The sequence below is a fragment of the Pinus tabuliformis genome, chromosome 3_2 (assembly GCF_031772625.1).
Source record: "Pinus tabuliformis cultivar Carrire ecotype Pingquan chromosome 3_2, CPIR1, whole genome shotgun sequence".
NCBI classification, from domain to species: Eukaryota; Viridiplantae; Streptophyta; class Pinopsida; order Pinales; family Pinaceae; genus Pinus; species Pinus tabuliformis.
The window spans coordinates 652,396,432-652,412,890 of record NC_142302.1 but is presented as its reverse complement, the minus strand read 5'-3'; the positions used below and the strand labels follow the sequence as shown (position 1 = coordinate 652,412,890).

The following is a 16,459-nucleotide window of genomic DNA, read 5'->3' as shown; positions in this document are numbered from 1 at the left end:
TTACAATGCTGTCAAAGGCTGACTACAATGGCTTCTATCATGCCTCAACACTCCCACTATATGTTTGTACCTCTCACATGTACGAAAATATAACCCTAATTAGTGTTGATTTGTGTAGCTTGGAAGGTACTCCAACCCCTAGTGTTCGAGGGTTGGAGGTCAAAGCGCCACAAGTAGGCTTGTCAGCTTAGAACCCAAGCCTAGGGTTTTGCACCTATAGATGTGTGGGCCAAAACCATGACGAATTTTCAACATGTGATGGATGAGGATGATATCTCTTTTCAACATGTGATGGATGAGGATGATAGCTCTCGGCAAGATGATTCTAACACAACGAGAATCATCCGATTCCGAGTTGTCGTTAAGGAGTTATGAATTTTTGAATGTCATGAGTGGGTTTACACCATATGCGTCAAGGTCAGCTTGGGTTAAATAAGCCTCTTGACAAGTTGGACAGCCCTAGAGTGATGTTGGAAGGAGCCCCTCTCTTTAGTATAAATAGAGGGTGATGGAGAGTCATTTCTCTCATCCTTTCGTGCAATGCATGCCTTGAGGACAGCTCGTGGAGGAATGGAGATCTCTGTTTTGAGGCTGCAGCAAGGGAGACTAGGGCAGCGTGGGTTGGAGGACTGTTCTAGGGCAAGAACAGGGACTGAAGATTGCTGTTGGAGGCTGAATTTATTGGCTGCTAGGCCGAGGCCTTAAGGGCTAGAAACAAGTTTGTTTGGGGCTGTTTTGGAGGATTGTGGATGGACTGTGGCAGTGTTTTGAGGGCAGTGTATTGCAACAGAACTGTTGTGTGGTAGGCCGCAGGTCATACTATAGCAGCAAGGCTTGCGTGGGCTATTTGAAGGGTTGGTTTTAGCCCTTACCTTCAGCGTGGAGGAGTGTATCTCCCAGCCTAAACCGCAGTTTTCTAGGGAGCTATTTGTGGACTATTGGAGAAGTTTAGGGCTGTAGCAGTGTGCCCTAAGTGCCCTAACCAGAACAGTCACAAACAGCAGTGTGCAAGTAGATTTGGAGCAGCGTTTGGAGGTGTGTTGGGTCAAAGTTTTGACCAGTATTTGGATCAGTTTACATTACAGTTTGTTGGAAGCCATTTGTTGGAGTTGCCTTGGCATGAAGGAACTCCAACTAGGAGAAGATCCCGCTATGGAGTGATGTAGGTGTCCTAGTGTGGACAGATTTGTTACAGACTATGGAAGCCAAGGAGGTAGGGCTGACGTGGCATGTTAGAAGGCCTAACCAATGGGCAGTTTCACAATGAATTTTGGAGCCTAGATTTGTGCAATAGCTCCTCTATTGCAGAGAAAAGGGAAGATGTGGAGAAGGTTGTTGGCAACCAATAGAAGGGTCTCCTAGGTGTGGGGATGCACTAGCTAGGTGCAAATGCTACAGCATGGATTGGCCATTCGGGGACTATAGGAGGGCAGCATGAGAGTGGACCAAGTGCAGACATGATTGGGCATTTATGGTCTACTAGAGGACAGCGTGATAGTGTCCAAGTTGGAACCCAGTGTGCAACACCTTGATGGACAAAGATAGTTGCTAGAGTGGCAGTTGTTGAGCTCAAGGGTTGACGAACCAGAAGAGTAGTTTGTGGAGCCCGAGACTTGCGTGTGGAGAAGGACATCTACAACAGAAGATGGGTAGTCCTCCTAGCCCATGTTCATTTTGGGAGATGGACATCTTGCAGTGATATGTGGCAGCCCTTCGTGCCCTATGTTGGTCTTCATCAATGAAGCGTAGGAAGACCATAGTGGGTTGAAGTCCTTGAGTAGCTGAGGAGCAGTAGTGGGTGAGAGTTGTTCACAAGTGGAGCTGTGAACAACTTGACAAGAGTCTCGATGTGTTGATGCCTTGATGGACTAAGGCACAACTAGTGAGCAGGTCGATAGTCAAGATTCAGTGGCCAGATGGACTTGGAACATTGATAGAGGCAGGAGGTGCAGATCAGAAGCCGCAGGACCGAGCAAGTACAGGGTATGACCAAGGGGAGCTGAGAGAGTCGACTTCATCAGCCAAATGGTCAAAGTATCTTGTTGAGGGCAGATTAGTTGTTGATGGACTGACACCAAGCCCCAATTTGTATTCTTGTACCAGGGTACAACCAAGGGGAACTGAGAGAGTCGACTTCATTAGCCAGATGGTCAAAGTATCTTGTTGAGGGCAGATTGGTTGTCAATGGACTGACACCAAGCCCCAATTTGTATTCTTGTACTAGTGGATGTATGAGGGCCATTATCCCTGGTACAGGAGCCCTAGAATGTTGTACTATATGCTGTTTAATATAACGAAGTTGGGTTGAAAAATGTAAAAAGTAGTCCATATTATGTGCATGTGTGATTCATTGTTGTTTATATTATGTTGTGCCAAGTAGCATCGTTGAGATTCTTGGTTTGGTAGCGTCATAGATTTTAAGATTCTATCCTAGACCCAAGGTTGTGGAAATTCAACAATTAGTGCACCCTCCCTCGTCTAATCAAACTTCACAAGAGGGAAAAGTGGTTACAGATCTTCATTGCAAATTATAACTCTTTACACATTTTTGCATGAAAGGAATCTATTAAAACTGTACCATAACGGTGTAAGGAATCTGTAATAAAGTTGTCCTCATTGTGTAAAAGGAATCAGTGAAATGTCATAGAATGTCATAAAGTAAGATGTCCAAAAGTAAGAGGCCAAACTCAATAGTGTAAGGAATTGTTAAGAGGGGTGTAAGATATCTTCTGCACAATACACCCATTCTACAAGGAATGACCTCTAACACTCATGCACCCTCTTCCTATTAATATTTGTAACATCAGACAGGAACTTCCGCACAAGTCTAGTGTCATATTGATGTTTGTAACATCAGACAGGAACTTCCGCAAAAGTCTAGCATCAAACGTGTGAAATTCATCCACATAGGACCATTCTTACCTTTGTAATTCACTCTATTAAAGTGAACAGTCATTTTAATTATTGCATTAGAAAAGTCTAATAAACTGTAATTTCATTACATTAGTGATTTAGAAGAATCTCAAACATTGATCTCCAATGGGATGAGATTTAATCTCAGTTGTCAATCACTTTAGAGATTAGGGTTAAGAGATTCAACACAATGCTATAAAAGAAGACAAACTGAAAGGAAAAAACATTGTGATCCATAAAGAGTGTTAAGAGTAACACAGTTGAGACACAAAGAAAGTGATAAGGATTTTGACTAAATGTGTAGGTCTAATGAAATAAACAACAAAAGAAGATTAACCCAGTTCCTAGAAATTGAAGGGGACAAAGGAAAAGAGTGCATTCCTGGGGAGTAAGGTGGCTCAACTTGGTGGGGAGAGTTATTCTCATCAAATTTGTTCTTTCCTCTCTCCCGGTGTACCTGGGAAATGGTCTTTTAGCACCAAAGAATATAAATCAACAAATAAGCAGGCTAATTCGGATGTTCTTATGGCAAGAGGGCAAAAGTAACGACCACAAATTCCACCTTGTCAACTAGAATTTGGTGAGACAAACAAAGAGTTTAGGTAGATTAGCAATCAAGGACCTTGAACTTATGAACCTGGCTCTTGGGGGAAAATTGGTTTGGAGACTCCTCTCGGACTCCAATGAGTGGTGGAAAAAAGGCTTTTACAATAAAATATTTTCATAAAAATCATCTTATGAGACCAAGAGAAGAACTATGGGAAGGCAAAGGCTCAAAAATATGGATATTGTGTAAAGCTTCGTCATCATTCATGATGGAACATCTGGTTGGCAGCCAGGGAATGGGAAACGCATTCACTTGTGGTAAGATCCCCTGTCCAACCTCGTCTCCAGTCCTGAGTTTGTGGAATTCTCTAAGTGGATGGAAGAGCATGGTTGTAATCGTCTTGTGGACATATCCTACTGGGACGACCAAAGACCAAGGTTTGTGGTGTGGGTGGTTGGCTTTGGACCTGCCCATCCATTTGTTGAATCATTGGCATTCCATGATCAATCGACTAAATGGGTTTGCGCCTATCATCACAAGCAAATTGGACAGTCGGGTATGGCTGGGAGGCAAGAGTAAAAAATATACAGTCAAAGATGGTTACGCTCTTCTCATTAAGTCCTCCCCCCCTCCCTCAAAAATCTGTGGGAAGACTTGGAACAGGGATGGGCTTCCTAAGGTCAATATCTTTTGTTGGGAAATGGTGCACAAGAAAATCCTTATGGCAAAAAACTTAAGGAAAAGGAACATACATGGTACCTCAAACTGTGTGTTATGGGGTAAAATGGAGGAAACTATCAAGCATCTTTTTTTGCCAATGTCCTTTCTCTGTGGAAACCTGGAAGTTCGCTTTAGTGCCCTAGGTATACTCTCCTCCCATTGCTGAGGATTGGAACGAGATGTTCATACATTGGAAGCACAAATTCCCCTTCTCCTCGAATTCTCTCTCAAAGCGTTGCTGGATGGCGATTCCCAAATATCTTCACTGGTCAATTTGGCTCTGTCGAAACCAAGCAATCTTTCAAGATAAATGTTGTGTTCCAGAATCTACAACAATCAAAGGAATGATGCTTCTTTTCGAGGTGATTTCCTCTAGGGGGTTTGATGATTCGGACGTGAACGAATTAACTTCTAATGAAAAAGAGTGGCTCAGAATTTCCAGTTCCAATTCCCAAGCTCTAAGTTCAAAATCTCATGTCATCCCTTCCTTCTGTATAAGACTAATCCGGGAGGTTTTTGTTGAATGGCAAAGAAATATTGGTCAGGTCCAACTCTATTTTGATGGAGCTTCGAAAGGTAACCCCAGGGAAGCTGGAGCGAGAGGGGTGCTTTTAAACCTTGAAGAAAAGACTGAATTAAAGTTCGCATGGGTACTCAGCAATGCCACAAACAATCAAGCAGAAGCTCTCTCTCTTTGGCAAGGCTTGAAAATCAGTGTCTCCAAGGGCATTAGAAACCTAATCATTGCTGGTGATACTTTGGTGATTATCCAAAAATGTTTGAGCCTCGCCAAGCATGAGAACCTCATTGAGTCTAAAACCTCTCCAATTCTTATAAGGATAATGTATCTCTTAAAGAAAATTGAAAATTACAAAATTTTCCATGTAAAACAAGCCAATAACCAATTGGCAGACATGCAAGCCAACATTGGTGCGACGTTAGAGCAAGGTTCTATATGAATTAACAATATATGCGATATATGTCATATCCCATAATGTTGTTTAATAACACAAGATCTGTGCAATATAACTGGAGTACGAGACTACATAAGAATAAACAGGTAGTTAAGATGGAGAGAACTATGAAGTTTCACTGCAGTGCATCGAGAGAGGGGGCGGTTGATAGGAAGTTATTTCACAAGTGTGAACACGGGAGCAAGGAGTCCATGAACCACAACTTGTGGCCTTTTAGTCCTAGGTTATTTGCCTAGATATTTAATATGGATTCAACTGAGGGCAGGGTTAGTACCATCGCATTTCGAACCAAGCAAGATTCGGCGGTGATGGAGATGGATGGTAGTGGCTTCGCCATGGTGCAAAGACGATATTTATTTATGGCCTATAAGATAGGAAGGAATGTCGGAAAGGACCAAGCGCTTATTTATAGTTGCTGGTTGAGGCCGATAAACCATAGGATATTGCTAGTGCAGGGGAGAATAGCCAAGAAAATGACCTCAGCAAGCAATAGAAGTAGCAGTGACGCTGTGGAGTATGGGCACAGTGGGAATATAGGGGATATGGTTGATAGCTCCTGTAAGCAAGTTATCAAGGAAATTGTGAAGGAAGTCAACCAAAACATGGCAGTATTGTATGCTCAGTTGTTTGGTCTCAGATATGGAATTGCTCCAAAACCATGGAACTCCTGAATACAAACATTGTGAACCTAAGTCATAATGAAGAAAATATTGAAGTAAAGGTGGAGACAGCCACCCTGAAGTTTCTGGTTTCGGTGATGGCTCTGCTCTTCAAGTTGATGGTGTCGTTGGCACTACAAATCGTGGCCTAGATCCTGGGGCAGGCGCAAACCAAGAACCAGTCATGCCTCCTGACAAGGCTCTAGGAGACGTCAACCCTAGAAGCTGAGGGTAGCAATTGTCTCATACTTGTTAAAATCTATGTTTTGTCAACAGTAGTGTATTATGGAGTTTTTGGAAGGTTTATAGTATAAAATATGTAAAGAGTATGTATGTGAATAACACAGGTAGCAATAGGGTCTCTCTGCTTGTTAATTTGTTGAACAATTATGAGAGCATGCTCTCCATGACTATAAGGGACCTAGCTCGTTTCCAGCTTTATTAATGAAAATGCTACATGTTCTATTGAAAGAAAAAAAATTGAAGGGGACATACACAGCAGGTGCAAAGGCAACTTTAGGAGGCTGCAACAAAAGAATATTAATTCAGCTCCAAAAAATTGATGGGGTTGTACACAATGGATGCAAATGCAACTTCAGAAGGTTGTATGACCTAGCAAAAGAGAGGGACGATTGTAGAAATTTTGGGGACAAATCTGGGTAGCAGCTGGAAGTTTTGGCAAGGTTGTACAGGTCATACAGCGACAGAGAAAGCTCGTGGAACGTATAGCACTATGCAAGTCGTGCAGATTGTATGTGGGTCCTACACTTTGTACAGCAAGGAGAGAGGCCACAGTCATACAAGATCGTACTATCCGATGTAGGTGACAGTAGTAGTAGGAGGGATTTTCAACAAAATTTGGTAGGGTTGTACAGGTCGTACAATGCACCAAATCAGTTAGGTTTTGGGTGTAGCTTGTAGTTTTTATATTTTCTCAAGGGGCTATTTTCCCAAGTTTGGAGCCCTTATAAACTTGGAGTCATTTTTAAAGAAAAACTAACAGTTGAAGGGCAGAAATTTATGTTTGCATTTTCAAAATTGGTTCACTATGCTTCCACTAATTTTTTATTTCCAGTTAAATTTCCAGCAAGTCTATTTTATTCTATGAATTGAAGAATTCAATTTAAATTATTTACCTCGATTGTTGGAATATGGATTTTAACATTGTATCAAATCTTGGACTCTAAAAGGGAAGCCTAGTTCAATTTTATAGCAGATATTCAAACCCCTATGGTAATGTTTTTCTGGTGCTTGATGGACTACGCATATTTCTTCCATATTGTGCTCGAAGGACTAAGACATTGTGCCAAGACCAAAGGGAAAGTACATTCCTCAAGAAGTTCCTTCTTCACTAAGAAGGATTGTTGATGTTTATAATATCAAAGAGAAACTTCCTCACAAGTCTAGTGTCGGACGTGTTGAAGTCATCCACAAAGGACATTTCTTACCTTTGTAATTCACTTATTAAAGTGAAGAGTCTTTTTAATTATTGAGTTAGGAAAGTCTAACAAAATGTAATTAATTAAATTAGTGATTTGAATGACTCTCAACCATTGCTGCAGTGCAGAGGCAACTTCAGGAAGCCATACAACCCAAAGAAAGAGAGGGACAGTTATACAAATTTCGGGCATAGATTTGGGTAGCAATTACAAGTTTTGGTAGGATCGTACAAGTCGTACAGCGGCAAAAGGGAGCCCATGGACCATACAACAATACACAGGCCATGAAACCATACACAGGATGTACAGACATATGCAAGCCGTACACCGCAAGTTGCAACCATAATGGGCTATACCAATCCGTGCAGATAACAACGATAGCAAGAGGGTTTTCAACCATATATGGTAGGGTTGTACAGGCCATAAGTTGCACAAAATCAATCGAGTTTTCGTTGAAGTTTTCATATTTTCTTAGTGGGTTATTTTCCCAATTCAAGAGCCCTTGTAAGCTTGGAGTAATTTTTAATAAAAAGTTGATATTTGAAGGGAAAAAGTGTATGTGTGCATTTTGGAGATGAGCTTTGTAGCCCTTGTAAGCTTGGAGTAATTTTTAATAAAAAGTTGATATTTGAAGGTTAAAAGTGTATGTGTGCATTTTGGAGATTGGCTTTCTATAGTTCTGGTGATTTTTTATTTCAAAGTCAAATCTCAAACAAATGTATTTTATTCTATGAGCTAAAGAATTCAATTTAACTTATTTTTTTAGTGAGGAAATCATAGGGAAGTAATTTACCTAGGTTGTTGGAATATATATTTTAACACTTCCTAGGAGAAACGCTCAAAGAAACCAAAAAATAACAAAATCTCCTTCATTGTTGATTTCTTCATCCAATATAGGCAAAATTCCTACAAAACCATTTGAAAGAAACAAAGAGGATATTTTAATACTATCCCACGTATTGTATAGTTTGGTTTGGTATATAGCATTGTATCGTTGGTTGGTTTTACATAGTCCAACTAGTTTGGCAACACTGATGACCTTGAGTCTGCTAAAAGATAAGTTTTCAACCTTGGTTCCAAACCTACCACTTGGGATTGCAAAAAACAAAATGCCCTCTCTTTCTTTCACAAAAGCACATCAAATAGTCATGTCCCTATAAGTGAGGAAGCTCTTTGGCTTACATAAATCCTTTCAGAGTTTGGATTTAACATGTCCAACCACACACTGGTGCCATAGTAAGAGAGCCATTCAGCTTGCCAAACAATGCACTACATTTGTGAGCTCCAAATGTAGTGCATCCTTGAAGTACGTTCTCTTTCTTCCACAAAAGCAATGTATTTAACAATGGTCCGTACAAATCATGAACTTTGGCTTACACAAATCCTTTCAATTTTTTATTTAAGCAACAACATAAAACCGTGCTTTAGTGCAACTCTCAGAATGGCATAAAGCTTAACAAAGAGCAAATTCAACATCAACACAACAAGCACATTGAGCTACAAATACTAATCATTTTGGAAGCTTCTTCAACAATGTATCCTTGAAGTGCTCTATTGTCATATAGATGATCAAGTTGCTAACATTTTCACAAATCCCTTCCTAAAATCCAAGCTCCTAAACCATAGTCTATGTTCAAATTCCACAAAGTTGTCATTCATGCGACATAAACCTTGCCTCCTTCCTTTGTCACTATTGTAAATCCTTCAATCATATCCTGAGTTGTTCAAATGAGGGGGATGTTAGGATATTTTGGTACTAAGAGATAGGTTAAGTCAAACTTGGTCCATGACCTCTATAAAATTCCATGGCTTAACACTCAATTGGTTCATGACCTCTACGAAAAGACATGGAGGGTCATTTCTTGATGATTTCTTCTAAAAGGGTCATATGAATTTTTTTGAATTATTTAATCGCCCATTGTGCACTATTTCCCTATTTAAGGCATTTAACCATGTCAATCTTAGTGTTTTAATCTTTGATTTGTGTGTGTTTGTCTTAAGGTGTTCAACCTTTGTTGACATACCCTATTTCTAAACACAAAATGAATGTAAATAGTAGTGAAGTTCAACCATAGGTGTGGTGGACAAGTAGGACTCTTAAAGTGCATGACAAGCTCAAAGGGACTGAGTCTTCAACAATCATATATTGTACTACCGAGCCATAGAAAGAGAAAAAAGTAGTTACTAGAGGAAAAATCAGATTTTGCATCATACTAAATAGTAAGAGGGCTGAAGTTTTCAGCCATTGCTGACTCCAATCCGGCTAATGAGTGAATGGATGAAGAGACAGTAGATGACTTGTAGTTGTTATCAACCATGTTGGATATAAATTTTGCAACCAACTTTATCTTGTGTTGTGATAGCATTAAAAAGAGATATACTGTGCATTGAAAAGACATCAAAATGGAAAATTATGAACATTACTCTATCATTGATCAGTTTCCTACTTATACCTTGTTCAAGATAAGTTGGTCATATTTTGCAACAAGCAGTTGTATATAATATGGTCATTGAGAATATAGTTAAAGGTCATATCTAGTGCTTTACACAGTTAACTCAGAAAGTATATTTTGGAATAAAGTCAGCTTATTATGACTTTAAATTAAGTAGGCATCTCATTAGTTCCTAGTTATGGGAGTATGAATATTAACTCACTCCATAGATAAAATATTTGATTTCAAAAATTTGAAGCATGTCCTTAAATGGTTCTCTCTCTCATTTTAATTGCGTAAACATTATGCTACCATCGAATGCAATTATTAACAGAAACATATCATTGCAAACCAGGAGTAATCCAATTATCCAACTAAACAAATAGAGTCCAATAATCCTCAACAATTATTTTCATGAACAACAACAATTATTTTCAATATTATGACTTGGGTCAAAGAGCTGTTAGAAAGCAGACATAAACACTTGAGAAAATACATATTTAGGTTTGTCATTAGTTTTCTATAGGATATGCATTACCAATGACCATGCCCACTCTATAACAAACTTCAATGTTGCTTTACCAAGAACACGAGGGAAACGAAGCAAATAAAAGAATAAAAAACCTGTCAAAACACTTCGTTCCAATCACATCAACCCCGTGTATAAAGATAATACAAGGAGCTTTCTCCTTTGAAAGTTGAAAGGCATTGCAAAAAAGTTTGGCACCATCTCCAATGAACATCTAAATTGCCCAAAAGGGTGCAGTATTATATTTTATATCACAATCTCCACTGAAAGAGTATCACATTTGGTATGCATCTATTTTATGTTATTTTTAAATAAGGGAAAAACTATTTCATACCCTTCACCACTAATAAAAATAACACAAGTTCCCTTTCTAAACTTACTTTCTACAACAGTAAAATGTTTGAAGCAGTGTGTTGTCAAGTTGCCTACATCACTAATTTTCCAGGAGAAGATGCAAATATGCCTTTAATCATCTTATGCAATATTTGAAAGCTTTTATTGATTATAGTGATTATTTACTTTTCAATTATCCTCTACTAAAAAGGACTAAAGATGTTATCTTAGTTTATCAACCACCAACGTAAAAGAAGTTTGAGTGGGGCTTAGTTCAGCTGGGCTCAAAAAAAGAAAGAAGCCTAGGACATAGGGTTTCTTTGACAAAATCAACAACTTTTGAGATGGACTCTTCAGACTAACACTAAGCAGATGGTATAGAACATCTAGTCCAAACTCAAGGACAATACTGACATGAAAAGAAAAAGAAACGAGGATTTATACAACATGCAAATGTGAACATTTCAAATTTTAAGAAATGGAACAAAAAAAGCCAATAAGGTTAATCCCAAAGTATTCAAATAATTGTTTTGTCAATGTGCAACATGCAAATTGAAACAGTGATCAAATAATAGTAATCCTGAATTACTCAGATGGTTGTGTTGTGAATCTCTTTATTTGCATTATACTTTGGTACAGCTCAAGAGGTCTAAGGATAGTGGTTTTTATATTCACTTTAAGGTTACTCTCCTTCATAGGGTCCGTTGAGAATATGTGGCTAATATTCACTTGTGGCCACGTGCTAGCCCACTATGTGGGTAATTGAGGTCCATAATGGACTGACCAGTGGGTTGTTAAACCCACCATTTTACTTCATTGTATTTTATTCTATTTTGGGTAAAGGCCAACCTAGTCTACTTCAAGTGGTATATATACACTAACTTCCTCATTTATAAAATAATCTCATTTCAAGTGCTTCCATATATTCTTTGCCTCAAGGACCCCACAAAGAATTCAGTCCTCTTGCTATGTTTTTTGCTCTTGGTTATGGCTGATCTATCATGGAGAATGTATGGCACGTGAATCCATCTTCTTCTTACCATTTAAGTATAATTATAAAACTGCACCTTTCTTCTACAATTCTATAGTGTGATAATAAAGTGTGTTGAAGATGGTAAAGAATCCAATTTTCCATGAGAGGACAAAACAAATTGGGATGGATAGAATAGGTTTCAGTGGAGTGAATCAAGTTAGAATATTGTCCTTCAACAGATCAGTCAATAGATATTCTCAGAAAACCACTATCAAAGATACATTTAAAAAACACATGACTCCAATGGGTAGTTAAAATGTTGATGAACCACATAGTTGAAAAGTTTTCCTAGAGAAATAGAAAGTATAGCAGCTGGAAACGCATATAGCCTAGTGGACATATGCTTGTTTATACGGACATTGATAAATAATTGTATCAAGCTAGCCATAAAATAATACAAGTTTTTCATGAAGGGGAAGTGTTAGAATAAATAATAAAAGACTTGACTCTATCTAATGTCAACATGAAATCACACCCTCTAGTTAGTTGGGTTCGTTGACATCTGTATGGCAGCTATATAAGATTAACTGATGAAAAGACTAACAACTCATCTGTTAATTAAGACTAGTAGGTCAAACAATTAGATATGCTCATGACTTGCTCCTATAAATAGAGTATGAATATATGTTATGTTTAAACTTTATGCCATGGATTTCAACATGAATATTATTTTGAGCACAGTAAACATTCGAAGAAAAATAAATAAAAACCTGGAATGAGAATCGTATAAGCAACCTCCATGCAATGAGTCGTTTTGAGGCCACTGCTTAGCTAATCAATCAGGTTGATTTGATATGCCGTCCTTCATGTTGAAGCTACACAATTAATGTATAACCTATCTTCTACCTTCAAAAGCGTTGAACCTACATTACATAAATCAATAATCATTTATCTCGTAAAATATAAAACAGAAATTCAAGAAGTAAGAGAATCTGAAGTCCTATCAAAATTCTTATGAGAAACTCTAATCAAAAACCTAAAATCTATGAGAAATTTTAAAATAAATTTAATACAAAAACCTAAAATCTTATGAGAAAGTCCATAAGAAACAAAAATATTATGAAAATTCTTAAATAACAGCCAATGATCTTGCGAGAACTCTTGAAGAAAGACCTAAAAATGCTTGCAAGAAGTTTTAAATAGAGACCAAAGAAAACTACCATTCAGTGATCAGAAATCTTATGAGTTATTTCAAATGAACACCTTATGACATTGATTTGATATGACATGACTCCTTTAGGTTGTACACAATACATGTATAATTCATCTTCCATTGTCCACATTTTTGCAACACTTTTGCAGCTATAGTGCATAAATTAATAATTGCCATGTTTGTCTCTCACAAAATGCATAACATATGGAAATCCAAGGTGATATCAAAATCATCAAACGAAGATCTCATTTCTTATGAGAAATTTTAATTGCATATGAAAAACAAAAAGCTGAAACTACAAGAGATTTTATATGAAAACCTAGAATATCATATGAATATGTTACAGAAGGAAACCTAAATATTATGAAAAATATTAACCAACTACCACAAATTTTCAGATAACTTTTGAAGAGGGACAGAAAAACTTTTGTCTCGTGTTAAACAGAGACCAAATAAATTTTATGGGAAATACTAAAGACGACCTTGAATACTTACTAAATACTTAAATTTGCAAGTTAAGTGAAAAGTGCTTTTACAGTCTAGGTGAAAGACCTAGAAAGAAATGCATTATTGAATTAATATGCTCCTACAACGATGTTTGCCTCTGACATAAATTTATAGTCGTGATTACTGTCAATTTGATGGCCATCAAGTAAGATCCAAATACAAAAGGAAATCCTAAACCATATCTATTTTAAGCCGTTGGAAAATTTTTATGGTTTTAATCCTAGGTTAAGAAGAGGATATTCCCTGCACCTTGATTTTCTCGGCTATAAGCGCCTGTGCAATGATACAATGCTAGTGAAGATAGTCCTGATGTTCTGCCATGATAATATGTTTGAAAGGAGCTTCCCATTTTGAGTTGGTTTGTAGAGCCTTTATTGATCATGAAACACCCAAGTAACTGCAATCCTACGCAAAAGCCAGAAATCACAAAATCACGAAAGCCAACAGGAGGAATAATTGCATGCATGGTTAAGTAAGTTAAAAGGACGATTTGATAGCAAAAGATAAGACAAATTTTGTAAGAAAGAGTACTCACCCCTGCCTCTGTCTTTACCTTTGGGTTCTACTACAATGCCCTGCCTCTCTCACAAAAATATTATTATCATGAAAGATCCTCCACATTCTCCGCCTTCCTTCACCTGCATTGTATTGTAATCAGTATCAGTGTTGTATTACAATCAGTGCATAAACGAATAGCAAATATTAAAAATGAGTCTACATTTATAAACAGACATGATATGATAATGTACAGCAAATGTAACAAACATACCTCTTTTTCATTTTTGTACTGTCTTTATTCGAACTGACCTTGCTTCTGTGAATTATACACCCGGATATGACACTCAATCTTCGGTATCCGCGTTACTAATCAAAGAACTCCGCCTACGGGTTTTATCCGTCTCCTCATGTCCAAAACAAATATACTTTGGTTTGGAAGACTTACGAATTCTCATGCCGCCTGACTATATGATTTATAAAGGGCTTCCACAGTTATCGGCCTGCGCTTCGCTCAGTAGCTAAGACAGAGGTTAGCTCTGTGCCCTGATCCGAAAACATGGTTCCAAACGGTTAACACTCCCCACAGGGAGGAGATGATAACATGTCTCTTGGAAAACCCTATTGATCGCAGACCAAGCAGAGCTAGAAAAAAAATGGACCAAGCAGAACCAGAAAAGGGTGGAGCCACCTCAAGGTTAACCTACCGATTGTCTAGCAGCTATAAAGAATCTATCTATCGTCGTTTCTCTCGTTTGCCTTTTGTTTAGCTCCTTGATGAAGGAGGAAAAAAAGCAAGGTCCGTTCATTTTCACTCGCTATATCAACCATAAGCTTACAGGCTCTTAAGGCTTTCCCTAATGTTATTACCACCAAAATCCAACAAAGAATAAACCATAACATGATCAGAGATGAGAAAAATATAAGGATAAACAAAAAAACAAACAAACAGGAACAACAATTATCAAACAAATCATAAAATCTCATAGCCATTCTCACATAAAATACAACTCAACAAATTAACAGTGAGAGGGAAAAAAACAAGAAGGCCAGCAAAAAGCTTTAAAAGAAAATTAAGCAAAGGAAAAAACAAAACCAAACAGAGCAAAAACAAAACAACTGTTCAAGGTATTTAAATCAGTCCGATGTTAGTCACTCATCTCCATCGAATTCTTAGGTGTTGATAGAAGCGTCCCGGGCGGTTTATCGCGTTCGTTCCGCGACTGTCTTCGCTACGGATGGATAAATTACTCGATATCAAAAGACAGAAGCACGACCACGATCACTAAAGATGCTTTAACGCTCAACCAAGCTTTCTTTAGAAGGAAGGAGACAGAAAGAATGTATGCACTAACCGTAATAAATCGCATGTGGCAGATGTCGAACACAACTACAGCGCACCTGCCCAGACATCTATCTTTTGCACTCCCACAGACCTCCGCTTCGCTTTCTATAGGCAGGCAGGAGGCGAGGAAAGAGAGATTTCTTAGGGGCTTCATCCACCTATGACCGGAGGCCAGGCTTCTACCTAATGCTAGGACAGGCTACAGAAGCTTCAAAAATAATTCAAATCAACTCTGAGAGTCCCGAAAGCCTAGATAGCCATGGCTACCTTGAAAACTCCATCTAAATACTTGACAATTGCTACAGAAGCTTCAAAAATAATTCGAATCAACTTAGATCAGCGAGTCCAGAAAGCCTCCATAACCATGGATACCGTGAAATCTCCATCCAAATACTTGATAATAGCTACAGGAGCTCCAAAAATAAATCAAATCAACTATGCTCTGCTAGTCCAGAAAGCCTCCATGACCATGAATACCTTGAAATCTACTTGATAATTGCTACAGAAGCTTCAAAAATAATTCGAATCAACTTAGGTCAGCTAGTCCAGAAAGCTTCCATGACCATGGATACCGTGAAATCTCCATCCAAATACTTGATAATAGCTACAGAACCTCCAAAAATAAATCAAATCAACTTTGCTCTGCTAGTCCAGAAAGCCTCCATGACCATGAATACCTTGAAATCTACTTGACAATAGCTGCAGAAGCTTCAAAAATAATTCGAATCAACTTTGCTCTGCGAGTCCAGAAAGCCTCCATGACCATGGATACCTTGAAAGCTCCTAAGTCATCCGCCTTGCACTTCGCGACGGCAGGGTTTTTTTCCTTTGATATATTGAATAAAATATGACTTGGTACTCTTCCGCTTCTTAAATGTATGTCACTCGGTACTCGAGCGGCGGCGGATTGAACCTCTAGCGGAACGTGACAAGACATTCTCGTTCTCGTGTTGCGTTCTTGCCAATCTTGCAGCACGTCTGAATCATAAAAGCTCACCAGCTGACAGCTCCATGGACAGGACAGCACACAAATAATGCGACACCCTCCATATTTTATGATTCTTTTTGAATTTACGAATTTCTTTAAATTTGAATTTCAGTTTTTTTGCTTTTTGCTTTCAAGACTGCCACGCCTGGCTTTCTGCTTTTATGCTTTTTCCCGACCCTGACACTTGTAACTGAAATCCACCTTACCAAAGTTTAGTTTTGAATCTAGCTGGATATTGAAAATTTTGCCTATTTAAAATTCAAGAAATTGTTTATATATTTGATTTATAATTTAATTTAATTAGAAATTAAACTCCGAATCATTCATATTCAAAACTAGGATGAGCCCTTCTGACTTTGTAGTTGATGACATTGGAAATAGAAAGAAAGAAA

At 38.2% G+C, this 16,459-nt stretch overlaps 1 long non-coding RNA gene across 31 annotated transcripts in view; it reads right to left on the bottom strand.

Annotated features, from left to right (window-relative positions):
- LOC149182346 (uncharacterized) overlaps positions 1–16,095 on the bottom strand; it is a 71,761-nt gene extending 55,666 nt beyond the window's left edge. For 4 of the 31 annotated variants that reach the window (XR_016257070.1, XR_016257073.1, XR_016257094.1 and 1 more), the window contains exons 1-4: positions 14,009–16,093; positions 13,775–13,877; positions 13,489–13,644; positions 12,290–12,442 (exon numbers count right to left, since the gene is read on the bottom strand). This is a non-coding gene — a long non-coding RNA (uncharacterized LOC149182346). Of the gene's footprint in view, positions 1–12,289; positions 12,443–13,488; positions 13,645–13,774; positions 13,878–14,008 lie in introns of all 31 variants that reach the window. The other 27 variants (XR_016257075.1, XR_016257068.1, XR_016257071.1 and 24 more) reach the window with 19 other exon arrangements.
- Between the last annotated feature and the right edge of the window lie 364 nt (positions 16,096–16,459).